Raw genomic sequence first — 26,827 nt, 5'->3', positions numbered from 1 at the left:
TATATATATATATATATATATATCTGCGCTTAAGTCTTTGCAGACCTTTAATATTCCCTATAATTCATGCTACATGAAAGCTAATATCCGAAACGGCATAATGGGGGCACTTTAACAAGATTGCAAATCAAGAATCCTCATTTGCAAATCTTGTTCTTCCAGTTGCTAGGCATCTATTAAACTGAGCCCTGCGTTTGTTTGGCTAATGCCCTCTGGCCGATCTGAGGAAACAGGTGTGGGCCTTGTCTCTGCTATGAGTTTCTGTCTTATTGGAGCAACTGCATAGACCACAGAAACACACACATACTGCCCGTCAAGGAGATGGAATCAAACATCTACTGTTTCAAAGGATTAAAGCGCTCGAAAGGCACGCTTACTCACACAAAGGGGACTATGGGGAATTCTAGCATTATTTTAAAGATGACTCTTTAATGAGCACAGCTGTCTCTGTCTGCTCCTGATAAAGCAGAGGAAGACATTTGTGAGGGGCATTATGTCCCTGTCACAGCTGTGCAGCTGCAGTGTGCAGAACGGCCAGCATTCCTCGAATGGCTGGAATACTTAGTGGTTTTATTCTGGAGCCTTGAGTCAATCTCGGTGACTTTTTCATTGGCTCGAAGACTTGGAAACAAAACATTTGTTATAATTCATCACTGGGTGAGCTGAAGAACATGACGTCACGCAAGCTTGTTCTGCAGCTATTTATCTGACATGTGATCAATGCTTTGAGCTATAAAAAATTAGCTGATATGCTTGGCACTTAAGTTAAAGACCATTGTATAATCATAAATTTAGCTTTATGCAATTGCAGTAAGAACAACTTGCATATATGCTTTATGATTTGCATGCATTATTCCAGGGGTTGGCTGGGTTAGAAAGGTTGCTTCACAGTTAAAAGGGTCGCTGGTCTGAGCTGAAGGCTGAAGCTGAAGGAAATTGTGAGTGAGTGTTAGTCCAGCGTCAGCTTCATATGAGGATTTCAAATGCCATCTGAAATTTACTTTTAAGGGGTTCTTTGTTTGGAGGTAAAATAAACTTGAAAGTTCATGCTACTGTTCATCTTGGTATTTGTTGCAATATACTGTTAGAAAATATCCCCACACCTTTAACAGAGTTAAGAGCAACATTTAGATAAATATGCAAACATTGTGCATTCCACGAACTTTACTCTCAATAACAGATTTAAAAACTTAATTAAGCAATGAACAAAACATATTTCTTCAACAAGTCAGAGTCATTGGAAGCCCCGTTTCTAAAAATATTGTGCATTTAAATAAACTGTATTTTGCTAAGGTCATGCAGTCAGTAGTGTTCTAATATGGATCAGTGAAGACCGATGGGGACTATGGGAGTTTCCTAGTGACATTTAGACGAATATGTAAATACATTACGCATGGTTTACTCTCAATAATAAACAAGGAAAAAAAAACTGTGAAACAACACCAGCAGTTCAATTAAAGGTCAACATATTTTTTCAGTAGTTCAGTAAAGAGATGCCCATTTTAAAAAAAAAACTCTGCGGTTTGGTGAGGTCATTGGGATATTACAGTTCTTATAGCATCTTACATCTATAAAATGGCATAAATAAATAAATAAAAAAACCCTTTTTTACTTTTTAGGTACTAATATTTATACTTGAGGTATTAATATGGACCTTTTAGGTACAAATTTGTACCTTTTGAAGAGGTACCACCCTAGTGACAGCTTGCGTGCCTTTATTTCTGAGTGTATGATCTACTGGTTTTGCAAGTTGATCCTCCAGTCATGTTAATTCAGATTAAGTTATTTTAAAAACTGATTATCAAAAACTCATTATCATATTAACTGATAAATGATTAATTTATTAGATTTCAGTTAAGATTGCAAATTTCAATTTCAAATTTGATCTAAAAATAAATGTAATATATAATTGTAATAAATAATTTACATTTTTCAACAATCTTGTGATTTCATTCATTCATTTATTATTTTATTGGCTTAGGGCATACTCACACCGTACAGTTGCCTTGAACCGAGCCAAAGCACGCTTGTCCCCCCTCTTGTCTCCACAGACGGCTCGCACTCGCATTACATTCGGGCCTGGGCATTCTTGCGTCATCGATGCTGCGCTGCTCAGTAAGCGATTTTGCTCAGCACAGTGGAGATTTCTTTAGTTATATCGTTTAAGCCATTTGATATGGCAGTTGTCACGCAGTCAAATGTTTCGCCGAACGGATCAGCCCCTTTTGACGCTCATAAACAGGTCCGGCCCCAACCAATTTGGCACCCTATAGGCAAGATTTCAGGTGGCGCCCCGTCACATCGCAGTAAATTCCACGGCTGTATAGTCATAAGAATCTAAATAGCTTTTTGATCGACTACTACAAGCTGGGAAAACTTCAGATAAATATGCCAATGCAATTAACGTTATCGCTGAATAGATCTAATATTTACACATTTGATTGAGGAAGGAATGATGAAGGTAGTTACATTACTATTACTATTACTATTTTCCATAACATTTATGCCCTTCCATAACATTAGCTGACATTAAAACTAACTGATAGCACTATAGCTATTTATTGATTAGCAATCGGTCAACGTTGGGATATAAAAAATATGGGACAGCAAATAGCTTCAAATGATAGAATACAAAGCAAACATTTGAAAATATTAAAGCCTATTAAAATCCATGGCCTACACAGAAATTAAATAAAGCTATAAAATCTACTTCACTTTTTATTGTATTAGCATATTGATTAAAGTTACGATAGTTATTTAGTGAAAAGTAGCAAATGAATCTCTTATTGTGTTTTGTTTTATAACATAGGTGTTAATCTAAGAATGCACAGATCTATAATGAAGCATTTTGACTACTTTTGTAACAGTTTGTGGTCATTTGAGAGGAAATTAGTTGTGTTTAAAATAAAACACCCAGGACGGACATGTTGACATACTTTTAAGTGTATTTGTCTGTTTAAACACACACCCGAATCACCAAAGTATCGCTAAGTTTTGTTTTCAATATGCGTTTAGCTGGGAGAGCTCGTGCTGAGCGGAGCAAAAAAAAAAAAAAGAAGAAGAACTTTTCGACGATCTCTTACTGAGAGCTCCCCTCAGAGCGACTTTATAAAAATACTTTATACGCAATAAACAATGATTATGCAAGCTTACTGCATAAGAGTACTGTTCCACATAGCAAAATTTTAACAAATTATTTTCAAGACAGAAAGTCAAGTTATAGAAACCAATCCAACCCAGGCTCATTCTAAAAACATAAAGCTAAATAAATATCTGGACAGCACCAAATATATCCCAGGAGCTACGTTTTTTTGCAGTTTTTGTTTTCACAAATCCATTAGAGGCCACTGTGTACCTCAAATTTCTCCCAGGAATGCCATTCCCGCCTGCTCTTCTCACGTAAATCCACTAGAGGCAGCTATCCACTGACTGACTGACTGAATTACTCACTGACCGACCGACCCATTGACTGACCCACCCCTCCTCCTTCCCTAAACCCAATCAATAGTGTATCGTCCATTTTAAAGACATATTGCAGGGTTACGTACTTATTAATTTCCAATCTCCAGTAACATATATAGGGCTACGTTTTCAGAATGATCATTATTTGTTATTTATTTATTACATTTTTTTCCCCTCAGACTCCTGTGTGTATAGGCCCAATAATTTTACTTTTATAGTGATAAATAAGTTGTTTTCATTGGCTTTAATGTGAAATAAATGAACAGAAAAATTTTAGCAGAAAATAAAATATATATATATATATATAAACAGAGAGAGAGAGAGAGAGAGAGAGAGAGAGAGAGAGAGAGAGAGAGATTTTATCTACTTAAAAAAGGTAAACATAATTTTTCCAGTAGTGGTGTAACTGCTTTAGCCTCATAATCAAGTCGGTGTCCTTGGGATACCCATTTCTAAAAAAAAACTCAGAATAAAAATAAACTGTGTTTTGGTTAGGTCATGTGGTCAGCAGCGTTCTGGAATGGACCAGTGAAGACCGATGGGGATTATGGGAGTTTCCGAGTGCTCTGATCTCACCTTTTCACATGTAGGTTACACAAAGGTTTAGTCTAATGAGATAAAGGACTATTTTTAGTGCCCTTATATCTGTTTAAAGGACAGTCCAGACTATTTTTAGCCAGTCATTGGCTTGTGATTTCTATAATTAGCTTATTCGTGTTCTAAATGTAGGAACATTCCAGACAGAAATATTTGTTCATGTCCCAAGTGTACACAACAGGGTGTTTATTTTAGCATGAAAGCGGGAAACAACCATATGGTCAGTGTTCATAAGCCGCCCTGAGGGAAACCGTCGTTCAGCAGCAGACTGTGTGTTTTTGTGCTCATTTGCTGGGTGTTTTTGAGTCTTCTGTATGCTTTATTCATCTTAAGCAATCCACATTTTAAAATGAAGCCATTATAAATACCCATCACAACAATTTCAGATTTGGTATTTTTTAAATATTCCAAATCTCTTTCAGTGTTACAGCTCTGGATTCATTTTGCTGATCAAAGAGGAAGCTCTGCATGAAAACACTGAGCTTTGCTGAAGGTGTTGCTGTGGTTTGGATGAGTCTGAAGGGGAAGCCCATCATACTAATAGCAGTCGCAGTTTCGGCTATATGTCATATCGCACTCTTGATGCTGACATGTACACAAATGTCAGCTGAACTACTTTCAAAACATGAGCAATTATCCACAAACCTCACAAACCCTGATATAGATCAAGAAGCAGCGCTCTATATGAATAACTACCGTGCACTCAGCGATAAATAACAAAAAGGTTGCAAATAAGTGATAAAAGATGGAGATTTTGACGAGCTGTGCAGGTTGTGCATGGTTTGAGGTCAGGTTGAGGACAGGCAAGTGACAAGTGAAGGATCTGGGTTGCTAATACAAAAGTCGCAGGTTAAATCCCACGTAGCACTTATCCTCAAATTACTCCAGGAGGCTGATGTGTGTCCTATTTGTGTCAATGACTCAGGATAAAAGCACACGCTAAAGGCTAAATAAATATTGACGCTGTTTTAAGTCAAGGTAGGACAGTAGTTATTTTGGTAAATGGACGTGTAAGCAACAATATTTTATAACTCTTTATATTAATAAAAACTGACATTGCCCTACTAAAATTTGGTCTAAAAGTAACCAACCAATCCTATAGGAACCAACCCGCTCTGAGCTGAGATTGAACAGGTGATTCTTCGTATCATAGGTGTTGGTTGCTCTAACAAAGAGTCTGAAGCCCATGGCATTTAGCGTTTGTCGCTAGAGCACTTTTAGCGGTCAGAAAAGTGGGTTTATCTGCAGAGCACTTCACTAGCTGGCCCTCGCTACACTCACCCCTAAGCCTCACTCCCATCTGGGTCACACCACCAATGTAACCCCACCAGTTCTACACCCCCGAACCTGCTCCGAGCTGGGATTAAACAGGCAACTTTCCGTATGGGAGTCAGTTGCTCTACCAAGGAGGCTAAAGACCATGGCCTCTAGCATCAGTCGCTAGAGCACCTTTAGAGGTCAGAGAAGTGAGGTTTACTTGCACAGCACTTCACTAGCTGGCCTCAGCAACACTCACCCCCCTAAACCTCACTCCCATCTGGGTCACAGCACCAATGTAACCCCGCCAGTCTAAACCACCCAACCTGCTCCTAGCTGGAATCGAACCGGCAACCTGCAGTTTTTTATATTTAAAGAGCATGTTAGTTGTTATGTTAGGGCGCTGGACAATGGAGTTGATCCAAAGCAGGTTTATTCAAGAGAGTTGTCATACAAACAACATCAGAACAGGAGCAAACATGTACATGCAGGCAAATCCAGCATATTCATACAGGCGAATGGTCAGTTCTGGCAGCAAGCAATGCAAACAAACAAAGCAAAGGTCAAGCAAGGCAAGGCAAAGCAAGGGGAGCATGTCAAAGTTTACCAAACAGTTTACAAGACTTAGCCCAGATGTGTGTGTTTGCTGTTTATATAGTCCAAGAATCAGTCCATAAATAGCTTCAGCTGTGTGTGTTTGCAGTCAGTGGAACACAGGAACTGGTGTGCACTTGGTGCATGCTGGGAAGTGCAGATCTTTAGTGTGGTGTGTGTGTGTAGTTCTACAGTGATCTGAAAGGTTTAGATGCTCATCTAATTATAAATAGAGAAACTATTTAACTGATATGCAGATGAAAGTGAAAAGCGGGGGGACAGGCCCTTGATAATGTCTCTGGAGGCACCCTAAATGTATGGGACCTTACAAACGTCCTAACCCCATATATGTCCTTCATACTAGGATACATAAAATACATTAAAAACAAACATATAGTGCCAACTAAGATTTATAATTTTTTTTATTGTGAGTTTATGTTAACAAATAAGTCCTTTCTGTATTATATATATTTTATTGGAATATTTTAGTTTAAATAAAATGAGACATAATGAGCAAATAAGGTCACAGTGAGCAGATGATTGATCTTCACTATTAGCAGCAGTGACACTGCTTGTCATAATGACAGAGGGTCAGAGAGGTGAAACTGGATGAGGATTGAGTGGCCTTGTTGTCAAACTGCAAGGACCTTATGGCTCAGACAGGCTCCTACTTAGTAGAAAGGAAAGACCTTTGCACTTAATAACCAAGATTTAATTTCATTAAGTGCAGCAGATGCTTAGATAGCAGTCTGATCAACAAGATCCTTTGAAAAAGAAAAAAAAGTTCTATGACAGCAAAACTCCAAATAAGTCACATCTTCTGGTTCCTTTGGGTCTAAAAACGGCATTTATTATTATTTTTTTTTTGCATGCCCTATAGGATTTTTGTTTTTGTAGTTTATATTGTTCACATAAAATTAGGATTTTTTTAACAGTTCTTGAAAGAACAAACACTACTGGGTGGGAGGATTTACATAACGTTTAAGTGCAACATCCTTTCAGATAATAAACGAAACAAAACAACTTTGCATAAGCTGACATTTCGTGAAAAAATAGATAAATAAATAAATAGATCATGGCAATTATTGAAACATCAAACATGACAAGATAATTTGCTGACCAACAGTACAGACATTTCACCTTCAGTCACAAACATCTCACCACTTTTCACAAAGAAAATAAAAAATAAAATATATTTTCTTTACAATTGTAACTAACTATAATTATAATTTTATTTAGCAAAGCTGCATTCAATTGATTACATGTGACAGTCAAATATTCATCAATTGTTTGTGAACATGGAGTATCAAGGTTGACAAAAAAAATAGACTTCATAATGGTTTTAGTCATTAAAATAAATGTTCCTTTAAATTTATGCACATTACATAGATATTTGAAGGATCAAGTGACAAAAGACTGGAGCACTAAAAAGTAAGCTGTATAAAAATGAACAGGAATAAATTCCAACTGACAGTATATTAAAATAGAACAGTATTTTAAACATTCATTTACTTTTCAGCTTTGTCCCTTTACCAATCAGGGATTGCAACAGCGGAAAGAACCACCGGTATTTTAAACAGTAACATACTATCAATTAATATATATAGTATGTAAATATTTTTACTAGCTATTAGTACATTTAGAAAGTCACCCTTGAGAGTCTTTTAGGAAGTCACCTTTGAGAGTCAGAATGAAGTCATCTTGTAAAATTAGTTTTTAATAGTTCAGTTCTCTTCCCTTCTTCAGCCATCACAGTTTTTGTCCTTAGAAAGCATTGGTATCATGGCTAAACTTTAAGGTACTGGGTCACCGGGTACACGCTGCAGTGAGATCTAGGACAGACCATTGCTGCAGTATTCATTGCACACATTTATTATTCATGGCCTAGGATTTACTCCTCTCACAATGTGCCTATACTGTATATCTTACATTAAGGCTTAGGTCATCACATTTATTTAACTAAACCACTTGACCATAAAAATACAATTGTGTTCAGAGGAAAGTAGCATTTATTGTTTTTATTATTATTATTATTATAGCAGTAGTAGTAATTGTAGCAGTATTAGTATACTCTAGAAAATGTTGGGTTTTTGTAGCTCAATGTTGTTTCAATTGTGGCTAAATCCATCTGTTAGGTAAAAAGTGTAATTAAATTTAATACAAATCTAAATTTGGACCATAACCCAACATTGGGCCATTTTTTGTTACATTTAAATTGCACATTTTAAGCCATTGTGTCCATATTTGATCAAATATTGAGTTGCAACAACCCATTATTTTTTACAGTGAACTGCGGGGGCACATTAAATGAATATCCTATTGCACACTTGCTTTTTGAAGTAAGTCAAATATAGTAAATGCTACTTCTGCAGTATAGTTGCACAGATGGCTCTTCTTTATCACTCTTCTCATCTATATGTTTTGATCTTGCTCCAGGTACAAAGGAAATCCCCTGTAAGTAACTCATGCACTTATCCCTTGTGGGAAGAGAGTTTTCCTGCAAACTGTGGTATCCTGTTTGGGGGGGTTTGGATTTAGTATAAAGGTAGAACACTTTTTTTAATCAAATATGTCAATCTTATTTCAATAGAGTAGCTGAATTAGCATTCCAGGTATAACTGAAGTTGTATTTTTTGATTGTTGTGATGATGCTTCTTAAACCAATGGGAAGGTCATCATGAGTCAATAAATGCCAGTCACAAATTGGTTTACTGTACTTAAGACCACAAGAGTGTGCGGTCTAACCAAAACCTTTACACATCAGTGAGTCATCAGTCATGACAGTACGAACAACCTTAATGGTTGATGTTTCCCACCTGCACCACTAGCCACATTCATACAGTACAGTACAAGATTCAAGTGTACAGTATAAAATCTCTCATACGGAAATTCATAAACAAAGGTGAAATGGAGAAAGCTAGAGGAATGTTTATCTGTATGGTTGCACATCTATTTTTGTCCTGCAGTATTGAAAATGCAGTACAGCAGCTTTAAATATTATTGTCCATCAATAATAGTGCATAGAACATTTGTGCATCTGACATTTACAAAAGCAAGAGCAGATCAGTGCTTTCGGTACATTATAGTGACTCATCAGAGTGAGATGAGCAGCACAAGGCCTGATCATATTACCTGGCTCAAAGAGTAAATCCATTGAAGCAACTGTAAAAAATAACAAGTAAAAAAAGTGCATGTTTCAGCAGGTGATCAGATTAAGTTTGTCAGTTGCAAATTTTTTATTAAATTTGCTTCGGAATTTATTATATATTATTTTTTATAAAGATAATTAGTGGATATAAATGTTAAAGAGTTTATGTTTTATGTCTTGATATATATATATATATATATATATATATATATATATATATATATATATATATATATATATATATAATAAAAGGGTGGGACAAATGTGCATATGTGCTTTCTAATCTAAATTTAAAACAAGATATTTCATATATATAAAATCCATGCATTTCTATTAGGGCTGCAGGATATTGGAAACATCTGACATTGCATTATTTTGTATTTCTGCTAAATTGCGATGTGAATACAGCTTTATTTGGAAAGAATTCTTAATTTTAGAAAATTTATTGGAGTGGATCTCGAATCATATATATATATATATAATATAACTTACTAGCATAAATAAATACAACATAGCAAAGATAAAGTGAGTTATAGTTTTCTGGAGAGTCCAACAGTATTCAGGTACAGATAATGAACAATCAACACAGCATTTTCTTTATTGTATATAATGTAATTTTTTAATATAGTTACAAATACTGTACAAAAATTTCAACTCTAAAATATTGAAATGTTCACATAGTCACAGGCCTCAACCGGTTAGTTCACCAATAAATGAAAATGTACTCACTATTTACTCACTCTTTAAGATTCAAACGTTTATGAGATAATAAAATATCTTCTTTTTTGTGTTCAACATAAACAAGAAACTCAGACATTTGAAAATAGTGAGTGAAGTAAAATGTTTAGGGTAAGCTATCTCTTTAAAAAAATGCATGCTGATGATAAACACTTACTCTGTTATAATTCAACTCTGCATAATCAACTATAATCCCAACTCAACATTGAAGATCCTGCGATGTGACTTGCGGATACACCCATTGCAATATCAATGCTGAAACAATGTATTGTACAGCCCTAATTTTAATCTAGTGTATATTTTCTGTTATTATGGTTCTCTTGAATGACTGGTTCTGATTGGTTGATGAATTGTTTTCAGGAAAATGCACAGTTGTGCATTAAGTGTAACTGAATTTTGGTTCCATATGATTATCTTAAAGGTCCTGTCAACATCAGAGCGAGAATACAAACCCACAATGTATTTTGAACAAAAGTATGATTATAACAAACTATTACCATGGTTTCGATACAAAATGAGGTTTAATTGTCTGTGGTAGGCAGATGCTCAAGCTCAAGTGAGTCATGAGTTTTCTGACTAGTAAAGGTCAACAACAGAAGCTTAGAAGGGAGGTTGGGTGGAGGTTTGGCTGACAGTTTAATGATCCAATAGAGTTATGTGACAAGTAGTGACAAACTCTTTTTTGCTTTTAATTTAATAAAATATAAGTAAAACACATAAAAAGACAAGTGTGGCTAATGCCTTTATAATTTATGGAAACAAAAATGTTTAAATATAGAGTTTTCAACCAATAGTGATTATATGCATTAATAAATCATTTAATAAGATCATTGAACATGCATTTAAAACCTGAATTTGCATTTTATATAAAGTTTAAGTATTTGTGCATTAATAGCTAATAGGCTTTTATTCACAGTCATCCAGAACACATGAGAATAAATAACATTTATACAAATTCACCTGATGCATTTTTTATCATTTTGTTTAGCAAAAAGAAGAGTGGAAATTAAGTGGATATAAATGGGGGCTCGTCCGGGACGAAACCACAAACTAGGACACCAAAAACAACAACAATACAAGATCTTTGGTAATGCCAGTCTGAAGCCTTTTTTGAGTTGTATGACCTATGTTTACAGAGATGATGTCAAATAACCAGTTGTTTGTTGCACTTATAACTAATGTGCCTTCATCCAGTTGATGACCTGTACTACTGAGTAAAACAATGCACTTTTTCACTGAGAATCTAACAGGCCCTTCATGACATGACACATGTTGCTAAGCTTGACCTTTCCTCAGAGATGACAGATCAGTGGTCAAAGTTAGTGGAGGGTTAATGAGTAGGTTGAGGTTAAGTTTAGGGTTGAGCTAAGGATTTGGTCAGTCTGCCCCTTGAACACCTCATGACATAGAGATAATCATCTATTAGCACTTTGCCTGAAGCATTATTTGACCTGACCTTGTAGATGTAGTAGCCTGAAGACATTTGGAGATAAAAGCCTTTTTCTAGAATGATCAAAGAACAAGATAACATCATAATGTTTAACAAAAAAACTGTTTTCCTAAAAACAGCACAGTGGTTATAAAGAAAACTAATGTGGATGTGAGTTAGCATATAGAGAAAGTAGGAAGGGGTCTTTTGTGTCTGGGTTTGTCTTAGAGGTTTCCTGTATGTGTATGTGCAAAATAATCTACTTTTTCTACCACATAGTATGTTTACCAGGAAAAAAGAAAGCTGCTAAATTCTCGTTTCTCACTGTGATCAGAAATGGCCCAGAGCTGAGAAATGAATCCACTACAGCCTGGGAAACCATACAGCGATCAATATCTATTAGGGAATGGAGAAGTACAGACATTATCATCCTATTTGCTTGTAACAGTAAACGGCTGTAGGCCATATTTTGTGATGGTAATACAAAACGAGATTGATGCAGTCATTATCACTTGATGTCTTCTAATTTGCTGAATGCAAATAAATGCATTCACTTATGATCTTAGCAGAGATGAATACGGGAACAGTCTTAAAATATTATTAAAGGTGCTAAAAGGTATAGTTGACATAAAAACATTCCTGCTGTTCTTCCACATGGAGCATGACCAGTCACAAGTGTATAAATAAAAAAAAATTCTTTTCACTCTTGTACTTATACACTTCTTGACAAAAGTCTTGTCGCCGATCCAAGTTTTGGGAACAAAAAATAATAACTTGACGTCTAGATGATCATTTAGTATCAAAAGTGGCTAATATGAAAGGCAAAGGCCTCTAGATTATGCTTATAACATTTAAATAAAACATGGATCATGCCTTGATTTTTAATTATTTAATTAGGAGAGTAAGGTCTGACTTTGCTTAAACAAAAGTCTTGTCACTTAACAGAAATAATGTACAGTCTAGAATATAAAGTCAGGGTGCAGTAAAAAAAGAATTAATATTGTGTATGACTCCCATGAGCTTAGAGGACTGCATCCATACATCTTTGCAATGACTCAACTTATGAATAAAGTCATCTGGAATGGCAAATAAAGCATTCTTGCAGGACTCCCAGAGTTCATTAAGAGTCTTTGGATTCATCTTCAATGTCTCCCCCATCTTACCCAAGGCATGCTCAATAATGTTTATGTCTGGTGAATGGGCTGGCCAATCCTGGAGCACCTTAACCTTCTTTGCTTTCAGGAACTTTGATGTGGAGGCTAAAGTGTGAGAAGAAGTGCTATCCTGCCTAAATATTTGGCCTCTCCTGTGGTTTGTAATGGGCAGCACAATGTCTTAATACCTCAGGCTGTTGATGTTGCCATCCACTCAATCCAATCATTTTTCCTTTATCAAACTTGACTGATTTCTGTAAAAATCTTTGGTCCATGCTGGTTCCAATAGGTCTTCTGCAGTATTTGTGATGATTGGTATACAGTTCAACAGATGATTCATTGGAAAAAAATCTACCTTCTGCCACTTTTCCAAATGATCAACTAGAAGTCAAATGATTATTTGGTGCTCTTACAGCTGGGACTGACCACAAGACTTTTGTTAGGTGGTGTAGTCATCATAAATAGTGACTAGAATTAAACTTTTTTAACATCACCAGTCTTAATGTTTGTGTTTAAAAGACGACAAATAGACGTCTTGGCTAAAACATTGCTAAATTTGGGTTGTCTAAAAATCTATTAAAAAATAAATAAAAAAAACTAACAATCATCCAAAAATACTTCAGTCATCATACAGACGTGTATTCATTCCCATCTATTTGATGACTAAATTTTTACTACTGTTAAACATCTGTTATTTCCCCATCTATTATTATATAGCCCTGATACAGCCTTGTTTTAGCCAAGACATCTTAGTTTGGTCATCTATTAGACACCTTTTAACACACACACACAATTCTTGCTGGGTAGTGTTTGTAAAAAGTAAGGATCTTTGTTGATTAGGCAGCAATCATTCAGAATGCATTTATATGAATTGTTGATGAATTGCAAAGTTTAAATAACAAAGTGAAGGCTTATCATTTGTGTGTTTTCAAGGCCTACTACTGTGTAAACATCACAAGGGAGTTTACTGATAATGGCGCTTTACCAAAGACTGATTGTTTGATTTATACAGTGAGGACTTTGCAGTGTTATTTTATTATTCACTTTCTGGACCTGAATACTGTTAGACTAACTTCATTTGTATCATTGTTTTTTTTTTCTATGTAGCTCGTTTTAATTGGATTTTATACAGATATACTTTGAAATTATTACTGCAGATACTCAAGACATCCAGTGATTTTTGTGATTTTTTTCTTCAATAGGCTGTATTTAACAAAACTGACATTGGCTGTTTAAGTCTGTGCTGTATGTTCATGAAAACATACTAAGCATCATTTACTCAGAATTGGCCAGATAAATTATGTAAGTGCCCTGTTTGCATTGATCAAACTTAATAAAGACACACACACATAATAATAATTATTATTATTAGCCTATTTTAGCCCCTTTAAGAAATATGTTTGTTTGATTTTCTACAGCAGAGATGCCCAAACTAGGGCCCACGAGCCAAAGTTGGCCCACGGTAACTTTTGATTTGGCCCACCATCCCACCTGAGAATAGAGGGAGAATGATGGGGATAGTTTAGGTATCGTCATTTTAAATTTAATGTAACCTTTTAATTCTTAACTTTATTGTTAAGCTTCAGAAAAGCTACCTGAAATTAAACATTCAATTCTTAAATGCTGTAGTTTAGTTTAAAATGTACATACTGTCATCCAACTAATAGAGTGCAATGGAGAGACTTCAAATCAAGTCAAATGCAGATTCTGCTCTACTGATGTCACCATTTAATTCCTCTGTGTTATAAATGTGGTTATGTTTTTTATTGCAATAAGTTCTAATTAAAATGTTATAATGCATTAGCTAATACGATTCAGAGCAATGTTTTCTACTTATTTTTAAATATCATGAAATAAACCTGGAAATTACCCATGGCAACTTTAATGTAAAATAGTTTGGTATTTTTATCCTCGGCCCACAGCTCTCAATGTTATTTGGTTTTTCCCTTTATACGAGAAAACATTTGGCACCCCAGGGGCCTGTTTCAGAAAGGAGGTTAACTGAAAACTCAGAGTAGTTTAACCCTGAAATGAGAGAAACTCTGGGTTTTCCGTTTCAAAATGGCAGGCTTGTTAAACTCGAGAAATCAGGGTAAGTCAAGCCTGTTTCTGAAAGAAAGGTAACTTTAACTCAGAGTCAGTTACTGTGGTAACTTACTCTGTGAATCTAACCTGGTCAGAAGCAGGTTTTATTCTCTAAACTCTGAGTTTCTGTCGGTCTCCTCCCCTTTTTTAAAGATGAAGCGGTATTTCTCGCCTTAGCCTTACGTTTCCACACACCTATTTTTATGCTTATTTTGGATACGTGCATAAAAACGATTGATAGAAACGTCATGATGCACAAAACTTTTTAAAATATGCATAAAAAAAGCGCATAAATGAGTAGGATAAACTTTTATTCGATAGAAAATGTGCGCATAAACTACGATGGAAACACTTTTACTGAACAAATTACAGTATGTGCATTAAAAAAAGATCATGATCATATGATAATGAAAATGTGTGTAAATGGACAAACCAGCAGGCTGAGCACACTGTAACATGTCTTAAATATTGTTTTAGTCATTCTAAAATGCCTTAACTGTTTCAATTTTAGTGTATATTATTAATTACCTCCGAACGTCTGGTGCGTGTCAAGAGTCTCCGCATCTCATGGCTTCAGACGCCCCCACGTGTTCATTGTGTTTCAGCATTGTCTTCTGACATAGAGACGCAAGTACATTAATTAGGCTAAATAAAGAATTAATTGACGCAGCTTCTTTTACCACAGTAAATTCTGTTTTTACTGTTGATATTTGGTGCCAGTTTAATCAGGAAGTGACAATTTTTTTCTCTTTGACTCGTTGGATGGAATTTTATTCGCATCTTTTATGCAATATTCCAGTTTTGCACATAAATTTATGTAATATATTTGGATGGAAACATAGATATAGCCTACATTTTAGTCACACACAGAAGAACTGTACTAGAATGGCTTATCCTTTTTTAATAAATAATTAAATTAAATTCACCTTCGACATGCACTGTAACTAGATTAATGGGATTATTATTCTTTCTAAAAAATATTTTTAGTACTGCTTACCTTCTAAATGTTATATTAACCTCTATCACTTGATCAATAAAAAAGGCAGACACACAAGTGCACTGTTAAATCATTTAAAACTAATAAATGTATAAAAGAAAAGTTTAGAAAAAAAATTATAAACTTCACAAATTACATTACTTATTTTATTATACTTAAATATTTAAATACTTAAAAAGTGAAATTAGGCATTAACTTGAGCAGCTGTTTTCCCACGCTAACTGTCTCTTCTTCACTGATGGTTGCTTCTTTTCAAATATATACGCTCATATTTGCTATAACTTTGCATGAGAACATCAAGTTCAGCTGGAGAAAGAAATGCTGATCTCTTTTATAAGATATTGCCATAGTCACTCGTAATGTCTGCGCTCCATTGATAATGGCTTTTTATAGTCACGGTGTGCGCGCTTAACTCTGAGTTGGTCTACTCGAAGTTGATTGACCCAACTCAGATCAGCTGTTCTGAAACCGAAAACTCAGAGTTTTTAATCTCTCGGTAAATCAACTCAGAGTTCAAGTTTAAACTCCGAGTTGTTTGAACCTCCTTACTGAAACAGGCCCCAGGTCTACAGAGATGATAGCATGATAACTTGCGTTGCAACAAACAAAATAATATAAACCCAATAATAGTTATATTAACCCCAGAGAAGACACTATGTATTGTATGTCTAATATTTATATGATGAGCAAGTGAACTGCATGCTAATCTTTTTTTGCGGTGTAAAAAAGAAAGAAAGGCATACATCATTTGGGTGAGCAAATGACTCAGTTTCATTTTTAAGTGAGCCATCCCTTTGTAATGTTTTTTGGTCACTAACAAAATCAGTTTATATAACTGTTCTCGTATATTTCAAGGAACAAAAAGTACACACAAGGACACATTTTCATGAAATCAACGAAAATGTAGATATGCGGACAACAATTACGGACATAAAAAGAAACGTTTTACTCTCTGAACACAATGTGCTTCTATGTTCACCTTTGCTTCTTTTCAGAAACACAGATTTATTTTTACAATCACACAGACATGATGTGCTTTCGTGCTATACATGTTTCACAGGTGCTATACAGTTGTTTAGATGTACAGACCTGGAATGTTGTGGTAAAAATGACACTTCACTTAGGTCACTGCTAGCATTATCAGCTATACATATAAAGGATTAGTGATGCTAATGTAATGATGTTTACCACTGACACAAATCATGGGGCTTCTCTATGGACAACACAATGAACTCTTCCGGCTCCATAGTGACAAAACCCAACACCGACACAAGGGTTCCTCAGATGAACTCACTCTCAAATGACCATGCGCCTTAAGTAATCATGTTTTTTGGGGAGAAATGTCACACTGCACTCTTATTGTCCCTTTCATCGTGACTCATCAGACAGTCAGCAGACTATTTGGATGTTTTAAAGAACAATAACGCAGCAACATGCAGCTGGCATGTGCATAACACTGTGTTTGCATGCATTACTATGGTTTTAGTGATAATGCAATGCATGATGTAAACACCGCTGTCCTCTTCTAAACATTCTCCAGTAAACAAAAGACGATATGGTTGTTGACTCTGAGTCATCTGTGCTCCTACACAGGATAGAGGGTGGGGAAAGTACCCGTCTTAGGCATTTGAATGTCTGAAACCTATTGACTAAACAGGGATCTAGCTGACAATTGTTGATTTGCTAATGTAAAAATTTATTTCTATTTAAAGCAAGGAGCTTCAAAACCTTGGTGGCAATAGAGACAAAACTAGGCCACATATTGCATAATGTAAACTTTTATGTTGGATTGTATGCCTATAATGTTCATTAATGGATTATTTACAATATTTATGATGCCTCAATTGCAAAGCCATTAGGAGTCATAATCCATGACTGCTTTGACTTAGAGGTATACTTAGTCAAAGCAGCCACCACCCCCCCACTCCGAATATAACGTGTTAGCATCGATATCGCAATGTGATCATTCTCAATAGTCACATCGCAATTATATGCAATGTTGAGTCTGGAATATTATTTATCGTTTTGCAAGTCTTTTTTTTTTAAGGCGTTTGACTGTGTGAGGCTTTGAAAAGCATTTAGGTATAAGAAAATGTACTGTTAGTAACTTTGAAAAATTAATAACGATTAAGTTTATTGAATTGTTTATAAAACAAAGACTATGCAGTATTATTTTACATTTATACCTGAATAAATTTTGACTCTTCGAAAAACAATCAAACACTGTTTATTCAATTAGCATATTTTTCTTTATTGAATTTCTCTATGCTTGTAGATTGTTTATTATATTTTATGCACTCCCCTACCGAATCGTCCCAATCAATCTAAAATTATAGATTCTTTACAAACATTTATTCAATGTATCTGGTGAAATTGTATTCATATAGCAATATATATCTCAGAAAAAAAAAGGCAAGTAGTATTTTTTCCAATATTGTGCCGCCATAGTGTAGGTGACTTTTTTCAATAGAGCAATAAAAGTTTTTTCATCTTAAACGTGTTAGGGCAAAACAATTTCTTGATAGGACCCTTTCAATTTGCTTTCAATGACCCTACAAGTTATTAAACCATGTTAATTTAGGAAGAGAAAAATATGAAAGCTGCTTAAGGTATTTAAAAAAAAACATTTTTGGGGTGGAGAAAACATAAACTACAGTTTATGACAGAATATGAGTTTTGTTTTTGTAGGAAAAGTTAAAACAATAAAGTATGGCCAAAAAAAAAAAAAAAACATATAATATGTTTGATCAGAGGGTAAATATTGAAATCCCTTTAAGTCAGTCTCCATATGGACGGCTTTCCCACTGTTATCAGTTTGTTGATTTAGCTAGCCATGTACGTCGGCGGACTTGGGTCAATCGGTGCTTTTGAAAACACTATTGGTTGGGTTTAGGGAAGAAGGAGGGTGCATGGGTTAGTCAACCAGTATGTCAATCAGTCAGTTGACAGTAGCCTCTGGTGGATTTATACGAGAATAGAAGGCACGGATGGCACTCACTAGCGAAATTTGACATCTCAAAAAGCAAACAGCTGCCACTGCTCTGGTGCGTTCACAAACATAAAAACTGCAAAAAAGCGTAGCTCCTGGGACGCATTTCGTGATCTCTAGAAATGTATATAGTGTTACGTTTTTAGAATGAGCCTGAGTTGAATTTATCTGTCTGTGCAAGAAGTTTGAAACAATATCAGGGTTAGTATAGAATAAATAAATAATTTCCGTTTGGTCGACCTAACATAAAATAAGATGCCTAAAACAATATATCAAAATCAAAATACAAATACTCTAATTATCACTAGTAGATATGTAGTTGCAAATTTGGCCAGTTACTTTTGCATACTGAATATTTTCACATTATAACAAATGGTAGTTTTAGACATCCCGCTGTCCTTCTGTTAAGGCCATTGGTGCATAGTATTAAATGTCACACAGTGGGCATTTCCCACGAAAGGGGAAATGTATACGTGTATATATTTAGAAGCATATTTAAAATATTCCTCTGGTATATTCGTGCATTACTTGCCCACATCAGGCCAGCCTCCTACAAGCTGTCCCAGAGGAAAGCCTTTACAGCAGCACTGCCCAGCAGATTCAGCCATTTATGTAAGCGGTCTCAGCTACAGAAAGAAGGAAATTAAGAGGACATTAAGAGGAAGCGTGCGAATTGCTGGAAATGACACAGGCCTCGTGAACGGCACCATGAGATGCACATGGCAGTTGTGCAACTTTCCAGTACTAGAATTCATGTTATTTCTTTTCAAACTGATGTGTATGTGCACAACTATAGGAAAAAAATAAGAAACCACTTGAAAATTCTCTGAATATACTGGATATGTTAGATATAAGTTTGAGTAACACACCAACAACTGATTTATTCTAGGGGGTGAGGGGTTTTATAAAAAAATATTGTATTTTAGAACATTTTTATTTCATAGGTATCACTTTACAATAAGCCTTTATTGGTTCATGTTAGTTACTGTGTTTACTAACAATACAGTAATAGATGTTATATTATAGAAATTTATTGTAAAATAACAGACGTTAAAATACATAAATTTACTGTAAAATAAACATTAAATGACATGAATTTACCAGATATTTCAATTTAGGAAAATTTCTGTAACGTCTGTTATTTGATACATTTTTTTAAATTTCTGTATTTAATGACCGTTAATACGTTATAACAGTTTTTTTTTTTTTTTTTTTGTTTTTTTTTACAGTGTAGACAGTGAAAATAAAAGTTGGTCATTGTTAGCTCATGTTAACTTATGGTGCATTATCTAAAGTTACTTAAGGTTTGGGTATCATTTGAATTTTATGAACTCTGATTCCTCTGATCAATTTTAAATCCAGTGTAGTAAAAATAAATCAATCTTCAAATCCTTACCCTAGTTAACAAGCATAAATTTGGATTTTAATAATGCATTAGTAAATCGTCATCTTAGAATTATAAGGTTCTATCTGCGTCCTGAATGATTTTGAGATATTGAGCTTCAAAGTTTTTGCATTTCATAGCAAACAGTAGTAACAATTTTTTTTATAAAAAGTCTTAAAATGTAAACAACTTCTAAAAAAAACATCCAATAATGTAAATAAATTGTCATTTAATAAGAATACGTCAATAACTCAGTTTTGACAAAAATGTCAGATAGAACCCTATAATTCTAAAGTGACGAAATGTTGAACTATGCTCAAATGATGATGTACAAGTATTGTTCATTATTAGTTCATATTGCAAATACACAAACATTAACTAATGAAACCATATTGTAAAGTGTAATCAATATAATAAGATTCTTTCTTCTGTTGAACACAAAATAAGATATTTAGAAAAATGCTGGTTAACTGCCATGGTATTTTTTTCTACTATTGAAGTTAATGGGTGTCAGCAATCGGTATTCTTCAAAATATAGATTTTTTGTGTTAAACAGAAGAAAAAAAATGCATGAATGTTCAAAACCACATTAGGGTGAAAAAATGATGAGGTAGTTTTAATTTTTGAGTGAACTATATACATTTAACTAGAAATCAATTGCTGCACAAATATTTCTAGTGCAGCATTTTGCAGAATTTCCATTTTTCCCTCTCACTAAACCAACTTTAATGCTACCACAAAAAAAGAAAAAAAATCTTTCAATGAGATAAAATCTAGCATCACGACTATGAGTGATTTTTACACAGCAGTGTAAAACCCAGACATTCATAAATGAGTACTGTAGCACTCTTTTGTCACCAGAGTTGTGGGATGACTTGTGCTTTGGCCATGCTTGCAGCACCTGGCGATCATGTGGGCTGGGATGTGTTTGGGCATGTGGTGCTTACAAAGACAACAGCAGCTCATCTCCCCCTTACAGCAAATGAATCATTCGTGACTCATTCTGACTCATACAGAGTGTCTGTCCAGCGCCCTCTACTGGAGCCACAGAGAACATATGCTAATAAAGTGCAAAAATGAACATTAAATATATATAAAACTGTATTTCTCTTTCATCGCCAACAGCCGTTCTCTTTTTAGGCACTGTTTTATGAACTTCTAATACTCTTTGGTGTGGAGGATCTTGATTTGTGAATCCAGTGATTGTGTACTGCATTAAACATGGGAATGTAGTGCCATCTAGTGGAAGAAAGAGCTTCCTGCAACTGCAAAAACTAGGACATGGCTTACGTGTATGTAATTAAATTATGCATAATTGTGTGTGTGCTTGAGCAGGTCTTCAAGCTGTGTTGAATTATTTCACTGGAAAGCAGATACTGTACGCATAAAGATGAAGCCTTCCCGTTATGTGGCATTCTTCCTGAAGGCTGGCGTATCAGCTCACTATACACATGCTTTCCCAGCAGCCTCCATTTATCACCCTGCCCACAGTCTGAAGTGCCTGGATGTTCACTCAGCTTTCTGTTTCCCGGCAACAAGCATCTCTCACTTCTGAGCCTCCACCTTCCTGCCTCCAGGAATTTTTTTATACTTACTTTTAGGTTTCTCTATCATAGAACATGTTGCATAATGAAATAAACTGATTAGCTGATATATATAATATTAGTTTAAGATTATTATTTATACCACTTGGAACATGAAAATGGCAGTAAAAACACATTTTACTTTTGCAGAATGCTTTAAATGTATAATCTGACATGGGCAATTTGGGGAAAATATGTGATGTTCTGCATATTGTGCAGGCTATTTATGCATTTATGATATAATACAAATGTGTGACGCCATCTGGAATGGATTTGCTTCAAAATTTGCAGCCGTAATGGAGAACATGTGCAACATATCTAGATGTGAGGGTGACTAAATCATGTCAGAACTGTATTATTAAAAAACTCTTTGATGTAAATCAAGACCAAATAAATAAATATTATATATTGCCACAGACCACAATCGCTAATATTTTAATATTAACTTCAAAAGGAAACCAAATTTCTAAATCCCATACTCTATTTAAACATTTTTAAAAATCTTTTTAACCAAGTGTGGAAAGTTGAAAGACAAAATTAGCCTACAGCTAATAACACTAAGTAGTCATGGAGCATTTTTGGTAATTAATCATGGTGTTATTGTAGTAAAAGCATATTTGTTGGGACTTTGATCACCTTTTGCACAACCACAGTTTTAAGCAACACATACCACAGCTAAACCAGCTATAGCGAAACCGTGGTTCAATTTGTGCAGGGGTTCCTAAAGTTTTTCCTATAAAAGGGCCAAAAACCAAACTGGATTGAGGGCTGTGGGCCAAATATATACCAGGGCTCGACAATACGGACAGCCCGATGGCTCAGGGCCAGTGTGCGATACGCTTGGGATAGTAGACAGGATCATTACTGGCCCGAAAAGTTAAATTTGGCTGCGACTGTTCATCTATTGCGTGCAAATAAAATCTTGAGGTGCTTTCACACCTAGACGTTTGTTTCGGAACTTGTATCGTTTGCCCCGTTATCACAGTTTGTTTGGCATATGTGAATCCAGCAATCCCGCTCGGATCTGTGCCAAATCAATTGGTCCGAGATCGTCTGAATGAGGTGGTCTCGGCTCGATTGAAATGAACTCTAGAGCTGATCGATTGTAGAAAGAAAGCAATATGATCCAACGAACTAACAAACCAGACTACATCATTTCACATCAATTTATTATGGTTGCGTAATAACCATATACAGTATATGGCTACTGTATGAAGATAGAATTATGTAAGGGTATTCCTACTGATAAATGTGCATTTCATGTTGAATGGAAAGCAAAAGAATGCTGAAATAATACAGAGAGCTGTTTATCCATTAGGAAAATTGACCTAAATTACTATCTGAAAGTTTTGCCATATTTTATTCTTATAATATTTTGTATTTGGCCTGTTGTTTTGTTCATTTCTGCACTGACACCTTGAAAATAGATTAACATTGCAATCTGATTCATGATCTAACAGCAGTCTAGGTTCATCTGTTATTTCTGTCTATAACTTAAGCCTATAATGCAGAATTCTGGTCCAAGTTTTTTAATAGATTAATTCAGTAGATAGATTTTTACAAAACTTGACAACTTAAATGTATGCATGTATGTACAGCCTGTATTCCCCATTTATTCCCCAATTTCTGTTTAACAGAGAGCAGATTTTTTTCAACACATTTCTAAACATAATAGTTTTGATAACTCGTTTATAGTAATGAACTTATCTTACCTTTACCATGATGACTGTAAATAATATTTTACTAGATATTATTCAAGACACTTCTAGAAAGCTTGAAGTGACATTTAAAGGCTTAACTAGGTTAATTAGGTTAACTAGGCAGGTTAGGGTAATTAGGCAAGTTATTGTATAACGATGGTTTGTTCTGTAGACTATCGAAAAAAGTATAGCTTAAAGGGGCTAATAATTTTGCCCCTAAAATAGTGTTTAAAAAATTAAATCTGTTTTTATTCTAGCCGAAATAAAACAAGTAAGACTTTCTCCAGAGGAAAAAATATTATCAGACATACTGTGAAAATTTCCAAGTGGTGCTCGCTGCAGAGCCATTTGAGGAGAGCTGAGCTCCAGCGAGGGGGTGCTTAAGCTTGAGCTCCACCTTTTTTGCACTTCTTCTACGAGTGATGTCACTGGGGGTAGGGTTAGGGGTGGGGTTGGTGTACGGATTAAAACAGTTTACAGGAGGAGGAGCGACAGCTCATGCTCCCCCTCGCTGGACCTCAGCTCTCCTCAAATGGCTCTGCAGCGAGCACCCTCTCAAAATTTCCTTGCTCTGTTACACATCATTTAGGAAATATTTAAAAAAGAAGAAAAAAAAAAATCGAAGGGGGCTAATAATTCTGACTTCAACTGTATGTATGTATGTATGTATGTATGTATGTATGTATGTATATATAAATATATATATATATATATATATATATATATATATATATATATATATATATATATATATATATATATATATATATATATATAATTTTTTTGGTACATCACAACTGTAATTTTACTTTAATTCTCAGTTGTTTTTAAAGAAAGGTTATGCTGGATAAAAAATGTATAATTATATTTGGCTATTGACACATTATTTAAATCATGTGGCTAGGAAATAGTTATTAACTTCTTTTTTTTCCAGTGAAAACTTTGGCAGGGCAAGTAAAAATCTGAACCACTGCCCAGATAGAAAAAAAATCCTTAGTGATGACCCTGTTTACCAAACTGTATTACAATAATCCTAAAAATGATGTTTTAAATCATATTAACTAACAGAACATCATTTTAAACATTGTATACTAAACTTATTACAGTGAAAACCTAATCCCATTTATAACACAATGGAGTTCAATGCTAAATACACTAGTCGAGCTGCTCCTGCCTATAGCTTGATTTGCTCACAGATGACTTGTGCATTGTCCTCTACAGTATATGTCAAGTGACAGTGTTTACTTGTTAAAAGCCCGATTAATTTACAATTTTTAATTGTATCATTTCATTTCAGGTGTTTTTTTGTAGCTCAGCAATAAAACAATGAAACAAAAGGTTATGTTAAATTCGAAATTACCATTTCTATAAAACCATTAGCCCCATCTTTCTCCCTCTCTATTCAGATGGGATGGTGGGCCAAATCAAAGTCTACCATGGGCCAACTTTTTTTCCATAGTTAAATCATGTTTTTGTAAAAATAATAATAATTTATAATTGTAAAATAATAATATCTAAATTATATTGTGTGTGTTTATGTGTGTGTTCTAAAACCGTGGTCCATTCCATAAATAATGTGTAAATAGTATATGGGATTTATTTATTTACTTGTGCTGCCATAAAATGGGACATATGTACACAATGCATTGTGCAATCTTTTATTGTTAAATTGAAACTGAAATGTTAGTGAAGATAATAACTTTAAAAAAACGTTAGATTCCAACCTGTATATTCGACAGTGGACACGCTGATGTTCATCTTGCATGTTTCTTTGAAGTCATCTTGGGGAAAGCAGCTACATTTGAGGTAGGTAGCGTGCATGAAACCGGAAGTTATAGGACCTGATTTACAAAGGTCGCTGAATTTCGTCAGAAAAAAACTTGACACACACACAGCATTTAACTTATACTTTTAATTTGCTTCATTTAATTCGAAAACATCTTTAATTTTATTTGTCTATGATGTGTGTAAACTTTTTTAGCTCTCACATATTTTATTTCAGACATCACGTGAATGGTACGTAATCTGTGCTCAGCATATATAAGTGCACGCCCCCACAAAGTTATATTTTAAATTATTTTTTTTATAGGATGCTATACAATATTATATTTGTGCAGATTAGATTAGTCAGTACTGAAGCCAAATCTGGAGCTTATCTACTAACACGATAACAGTTCTAAAACTAGTACACCCAAATGTATATGTTATAGAAAAATATTAAATACAAATAAAAATAGCAAAAATCAAGAGAAGTTTTGTTGAGATTTTGTAGGTAATAATTATTTTTTTAAATATTTAGCTTGAATTTAATTGTAATGTCTTTCAATTTCTGTTTGGTGATTAAAATATTATTTTAAAAACTAAATCTGTTTTGTTTTAATGCACCAAAACACAATGCCTATATTCACTGAGAAATGGATAAAATACTTTTTTTAAACGGGGTTTACTCCATTATGCTGAGCACTATGTCTTGTGCTTAACCAGCAGATGTCGCTGCAGCAATATTTGTTGGTCTATAATTTTTTTTACGCCGTTAAATTTCCCATGTATTTTTATTGAGGAAATTTATTGCACGCCACTTTCCCAGCTGCTAGATCTTAATAGCTCTGTGTGTTTAGTGTTGCACTTTAAACAACAGCAATACACACCTGTTTAAGTTAAACGTCTTTAAGACTATAAATTACTATAAATTACTGTTTAGAATGCAGATCATGAGGGCCCAGAGGTTCAGGGAGGCACACAATAACTGTATATTTCAAATTTGTAGCTACACAAGTCTCTCTCCTTCTTTCCCATGTTTCTCATTTACACACACATGTGCGTACTGTATAAATGTTTATATGTATGTATGTATGAATGCACGAGAAAAGTTAAAAACATTGTCAGCAATTTGCAATTTCCAAAGATATTAAATTAAATTATGGGACATTCTTCCAGAAAGGTACATTTTCACTTATAAAAAAAATGTGACAGGGCTTCACTTAAGCTTGTTGTCCTAAAAAAAACATACAAAAACAAACATAAAATCATACAATTCAATGATAGAATGCATATTTGATCACTGTCAGCTTCTTCTCCGTCAAATTATGTCACTTTATGGCATTAAAACGTGTATTGCAAGTATAATATGTTAAATTTAACGCAAATGTAACAGGACTGACAGAAACATGAGGACAATTGTAAATGTACTTGTATTATAAATTTCTAGTATTAGAATTTATTTATAATTTGAAGTTTTTAATCAATTAATGATAACATCTTAAACTTGCTACTTCTGAATTATTTTTTCCTAAATAATAGTTTATAGCAAAACAAAACAATTAATGCTTTAGGTTCAATTGGGCTGAGGAAAAAAATAATGACAGGGTACATTTGTAAAGTGTGTTTAATAAAGGAAAAAAAAACAGAGAACCAAATGAATAACATATTCCTTTACCAAACAACTCACAGAAATTAACCATCAGTCCTCAGCATATATAAATGCACACCCCCACAATGCTATATTTTAAATTTGTTTTTTTATAGGATGCTATACAATATAATATTTGTGCAGATTAGATTAGTCAGTACTGAAGCCAAATCTGGAGCTTATTTAATAAAACACGATAACAGTCTACCAAAGAGAACCAAATGAATAACATATTCCTTTACCAAACAACTCACAGAAATTAACCATCAGTCCATTTTAGAAATGTTTGAATTAAAATACC

General features: G+C 34.4%; 1 long non-coding RNA gene across 6 annotated transcripts in view; it reads right to left on the bottom strand.

Moving 5' to 3' along the window:
* The window catches only part of LOC141375657 (uncharacterized), a 102,756-nt gene extending 77,818 nt beyond the window's left edge, over positions 1 to 24,938 (bottom strand). For all 6 annotated transcript variants that reach the window (XR_015498092.1, XR_015498090.1, XR_015498091.1 and 3 more), the window contains exon 1: positions 24,842 to 24,938. This is a non-coding gene — a long non-coding RNA (uncharacterized LOC141375657). The remainder of the gene's footprint in view (positions 1 to 24,841) is intronic.
* Between the last annotated feature and the right edge of the window lie 1,889 nt (positions 24,939 to 26,827).

Source organism: Danio rerio, chromosome 8, assembly GCF_052040795.2.
Source record: "Danio rerio strain M-AB ecotype USA chromosome 8, GRCz13ab, whole genome shotgun sequence".
Lineage (NCBI taxonomy): Eukaryota > Metazoa > Chordata > Actinopteri > Cypriniformes > Danionidae > Danio > Danio rerio.
The sequence above is the reverse complement of the archived record's forward strand: the minus strand, read 5'-3'. Positions and strand labels throughout refer to the sequence as shown.